We start from the raw sequence: 5,672 nt of genomic DNA, 5'->3' as shown, positions 1-5,672 counted from the left end.
GGAGCTTCTCTTGAGAAGAAAAGGCAGTGATCAACAGGCACAAAAATCACCCTCAGGAGCAGGACATTGAGTGACTTTATAGAACCTGTTTAAAATTAAGTGCAAAGAAACTCTGATGCTTCAGTTTGTCTCTCTCTAAAAAGCATTGTGTTCAGTGGAGCTCCCAATATAAAGACATACTTTCCAAAATTGATAAAAGAAAATGATTATGGAAACTATCAGTTAAACAATAACCAATGGGTAACATAGCAGTGCCAACAAAGGCTGTTTTTCTAATTTCTAGTTGCTAAGGGAGAGGCACTGGGAAGTTGCCCACATGTTCTTGCCAAGGAGGTCTGCTGGCAAAGTAAAGGGGCAGCCTTTTAAATAAGGGGCTCTTTGGGTCTCATTTAGACAGCCAGCTGGCATTGAGTAGATAAACTCCTCGAAGAGGATATTGGCCTTTTCACCAGGATGGTCCTTGTTAAGCCATCACAAATTACATAAGCATCCACATAGCAATAAAACCTGAATGCAAAGCAGAGGTGCAGTTAGATGAACATTTCCAACTATTCTGGAGCTTAGTTAACTCATCCATCTGGTCTACTGTTCATTCTCTTTGAGGGTATTTTCAAATTACAAACAGAATTAATTACTGCATGACAATGCAAACTTCTCAGCATGTCCTGACATCTTTATTTCAAATTTAAAGTTTCTTTTGATCAATAAAAAATTCTGGAGAGGAGCAGGTTGGCTATAGGTCAAGAGAATCGAAACATACAAGTGGATTCCAGAAAACTCTTGCAAGAATTGTACCTTCACCCTTTGCTCACAAAATGGCTGTTGCATAAAAATGTCATAAATTTGTCCAGAAAAGTATATACTACAGAACAGTTTTATAAGTGGGGATAATGGAAGCCATAGAATTTACACTGAGAGCACTGGGTGTGGCTATATGTGAATTTACACTGAGAGCTCCGGGTGAAAAAATGAAAGAGATTGAGGGTTATCCTGAAGTTGCTGCTTGCAGAGCAGACATATTATTTGAATATTTATGTGCTGATATGTTCTCATGTGGACGAGAATTAATGGAGACTCAGTGTAGCTAAAGGCCTCCCAGATCCTGCCTTGAGACCCTGGGTCATGACAACAGAAGCTGCATAAGGAGTGGGAAGGAGTGGAGAAAGTTTTTGTAGCACCTTGGAACTCTTGTATGTGAATGAGAGTCTCTCCTTGCTGACTCTGATAATAGATGCCATAAGAGTTCCTAATCAGTATATGAGGGAAGGAGAAAAATGGTCCCTTAGCTACCAAAAATGGGGAAATAGCTATGCTTTACATACATATCAACCTTCACTTTGTCTCTTCTTGGAAACAGATATTAATTCAGGACCCAGATAAAAGACATTCTTTCTGTGAAGATTCCCTATCTCCCACAGGAAGTCTGTGTCTTTGTACATTATGTGAACTTTGATGCCAACTTCAAAGATTTATTTGTTTGTTTGTTTGTTTATTTATTTTAGATTTTATTTTTAGAGAGAGGGAAATAGAAGGTAAAAGGGAGAGAAACATTGATATGTGAGAGAAACATCTATCGGTTGCTCCTCGCATACAACCTCTCCACTCCCTATGTAGGACAGAACCCACAACCCAGGCATGTGCCCTGACTAGGAATTGAACTGACAACCCTTTACTTTGCAGGATGATACCCCACCAACTGAGCCATATCAGTCAGGGGTCCTATAAAGATTGATTGATCCCTGATTTAAGTTCTCCTTCATCTTCAATGAGAGCTCTTATGGACATGGACTATAACTTGTACCTTTGTACAATGCTTGCAATTAGTAGAAGATTAATATAGCAATGGAAGGTAGAGGTCAACCCCTAAAAAGAAGGTTCTGCATGCAAGTGTTCATTGTACATGCAGCAAGGATCTACATTATGGAATACTAGGACAAGTTATTGCATTGCAAATCAATTTCAACACCCCTAGCTCTCTCTCATGACACATGAACTTCTCAACCCTAAATTATCTTTCTACACCACACTCTTTCTGTGTTTCTCACCTGAATCCACAAATAGAACTCATATTCCAAGTGCTACCTACTGTATGAGTTATAGTGCTATGCTCAGCTTCAGTTTCAAGAGCCACAAAATCTAAGTATTTGATTCAATCTTTATTATTTAAACATCAGTCTTTAAGAACTGCCTGTTATTTCTAACTGTTGACTAGAAAAAATGGAAGGGACCCAGAAGTGGTGTACAGGCTTTTGCTTGTGCCCTCAACACACATGAACCCAGTGTTTAGATAAGCCCCACACTGAGGTTAAATTATATGATGAGGGGTTATGGTGCAAAGAACACAAGTGGAAATAGAACCATTTAGTTTCCCAGATATGCATCTACCATTACTTAGGTTTGTTGACCTGGAATAAAAAACTCAAACTCTGGCTTTAAAATAAGGATAACTGGCCTTTAAGAGAGGATATTAGAGTAGCCACTTTCCATAGCAACCTTTTCTGAAATAATTGTACATTAGTTCTTCAAAGGTAAACAAAGTAGCCAAAGTGGGAACAAACGTTTGCTTACAGTAATTGCAGAGTCATGCTTCACTGGAGCTCCTCTGGATTTCCAGAATGACCTTCCACACACCCTTTTTCATGAACTTTAGCGGCGATATATAAATATGAAAATAAGAACCTCAGAGAAATCCCCTCCTCTGCAGTCATAAAACATATTTAGCATTTGAATAAGTGTACATATTTGAAATAAACTTGAGATTAACATATGCAGTGAAGTGTGACAACATAAAAAAAAAAAAAAACCTCTGAAATGAAGCATCTCCTTTCTTGGCCAGAGTATTTCCTTTCCTACTGCAGCACCGCTTGAGGCTGCCATGCATTGCAAGAACCACCCACAGTATTTCCAAGCCCTTCCCTGTCCAACCCACCTGCCTCTTTGCTCCTCCTTTCCCCACTGCTCCTGGCCCTCCACAAGCCACCGCCCTCGGAATACAGAAGCTCCCCATGCCTGGCCTGCCAAGGGCTGCAGGGCACCCATCAATGGGTCTAGGTTGAGGTGCTGTGGTGAACATCCTGAGTACTGGGACTATGAAGCTCATGTCCTGAGCGGAGGTAATCCAGATGATTACCAACTGGTTGGAAAAATTGGTAAGGAAAGTATAGCGAAGTATTTGGAGGCCATTAATATCACCAGCAGAGAGTAGTTGTAAAAATTCTTAAGCCAGTGAAGAAAAAGAAGGTAAAATGAGAGATTAAGACTCTGAAGAAAATTCACGATGGAATATCATCAAACTGATTGACACTGTGAAGGACCCTTTGGCAGAGACATGAGCTTTGGTATTGAATATATTAATAATACAGATTTTAAGCAACTTTGCCAGATCCTGACAGACTTTGATATACAGTTTTATATGTATGAACTACTTAAAGCTCTGGATTACTGCCACAGCAAGGGAATCAGGCACAGGGATGTGAGACATCAGAACCAGTCATGATAGATAACCAACAGAAAGAGCTGTAACTGATAGTCTGGAGTCTGGCAGAGTTCTACCATCCTGCACAGGAGTATAATATTTTTGTAGCCAGAGACACAAAGACATTGTGTCTAAGGGACCAGAGTTCTTGTTGACTATCAGGTGTATGATTTTAGCCGGGATGTGTAGAATTTAGTCTGTGTATTAGAGAGCATGATCTTTTGAAAAGATCCTTTTTCCTTCACAGATAGAACAACTACAACCAGTTTATTTGTATTGCTAAGGTTCTGGGAACAGATGAGCTGTATGGGTATCTGAAAAAAATCACATAGACCTAGATCCTCACTTTAATTATATCCTGGGACAACATTTACAGAAGCACTGGGAAAACTTTAGCCATAGTGAGAAGAGACACCTCATCATTCCCAAGGCCCTAGATCTTGTAGACAAACTTCAGTGACACAACGATCAACAGATACTGACTGGCAGAGTCCATGGAGCATCTATACTTCTACCCCATGGTGAAGGAGAAGTCCCAGCCCTGTGCAGACAGGGCTGTTCTTTCCAGTGGTTTCATGGCACGGCTGACCTACAAATACTGGAAGGTGACAGGTAATGTGACATTGATGCTTGCCAATAAAACCAACCAAACACAAGTCTTGAAGGGAAACTAGAGTATGATAAGAAATTCTATTCATTCATTTATTTCAAATGCAAAGAAGAATAAAGACCTAAAAGTCTGTCGAAAAAACACAAAACCCCAAAACCCCTCCCAGTACTAGTCTACACAGGGAGCTGCTACTCTGGCAACAGTGTGAGAATGCACATAGTTCAGAAATTGAGGGACCTCAGTTTCTGGAATACATGGGAGATGAGAGATTCAGAGTTGTTGCAGTTACCTCTATTTGACAAGACACTACTGTTGATTTAACACTTTTGGTAAAAAAAACTCTGAATATATGACTTTCTATATGCTCCTCTGTGGTCTGGGTTTCCTTGGGTGAATGAGATTCAGGCCGAAGTTTTAGCAATATGTTGGCAGTCTGTGCTGATCCACCAGACTCATTTAAAAAAAGGAGATATTAAAACAGTTACAATATTAAAAGCAAACAAAAACAGAAATGGAGCATCTCCTGTGTAAAAATGGGTGCTGGGAATGAATCCTTTAAGAAAAGATGCTAATTTTTTTTGAAAAAGCATGTCAGTGTGTAATGTTAAATGGATTAATTTTCCTAGGGAGCTAAATGTACTTCCTTACATCTCTGATGCTTATGAAATTGTTCTCATTTAAAAGCTCTTTTCTGGATGTAAGGATGGAATCACAACTACTGCAATGCAACCTCAAAGAACAATCATCTGCCCAGGCTGGCTCCACTGAAGCCCTTTTGTGTTTCACCTACAGGCATGGTATTTCTGGCCACCCTGTGTCAACTCTACTCCAGACAGGAAACATCATAGCAGCCTTTGACCAGCTCCCATGACTGGTAGCCTAATTGTTGTTTCTGGTTCTATGAAGGCACAAAGGTGAAAACTTATACTGGCCAGGGGTCTCATATTTGGGATGACCACAGGCAGTTCCACCACCTACCTCCACCCCTGCTGCATTCACACACTATAAGCTGCACCTGCTGTAGCAAGTGTCTCCTCTTGGTCATGGAGCTGTAACCAGAGGTGAGCATTTCACACATCCTGCAGAATTTAAACTCAGCCAGTATTTACATGGTACTGTGGCCTGTAATACTGTCTTGGGTCCTGTATTACCCAGGGGGGACCTCAGTGAGTAGGTCCTGCTCCCCAAAGTGATCAGATCCCATTTTTGCTGCCTGTTGTCCTTTATGAGCTTAGCATTTGCCTACCACCACATGGGTTATTTACCCATCCAGTGATTTCCCACAACTAGCCATGGGGATTCTACAGGGGATCCCTGAAACCAGCAGTTTATCATGCAGTGGCATCAGTCCCAAGCTGGCTGCAACAGACACTTCAGGTGCTGGGTAACAACTCTGTGACTCACCATGCTCCGGCTGTGAAGGACAATTCTTTATGTCCAGTGTTCTCACACCCCTGCTGCCATACTCTCAGGGTTTTTTGTTGTTTTGCTTGTTTGTTTGTTTTTTTGCCTGAAGTGTGCTTTTATCTGAAGACATAGAGCCTGTTTATTGAAGGGATCTCAGCTATCAGTCAACAGAGGGTGTAA

The 5,672-nt window shown here is 40.9% G+C and overlaps 1 pseudogene; it reads left to right on the top strand.

The window, feature by feature from the left end:
• The first annotated feature begins 2,875 nt into the window (after positions 1-2,875).
• On the top strand, positions 2,876-4,149 carry LOC118993041 (casein kinase II subunit alpha'-like; annotated as a pseudogene).
• The last annotated feature ends 1,523 nt before the right edge of the window (positions 4,150-5,672 follow it).

Source organism: Sturnira hondurensis, unplaced genomic scaffold, assembly GCF_014824575.4.
Source record: "Sturnira hondurensis isolate 20B ecotype Veracruz unplaced genomic scaffold, ASM1482457v3 Scaffold0008640, whole genome shotgun sequence".
Classification (NCBI taxonomy): domain Eukaryota; kingdom Metazoa; phylum Chordata; class Mammalia; order Chiroptera; family Phyllostomidae; genus Sturnira; species Sturnira hondurensis.
Note: the sequence above shows the minus strand (reverse complement) of the source record. Positions and strands in the feature narration are given on the sequence as shown.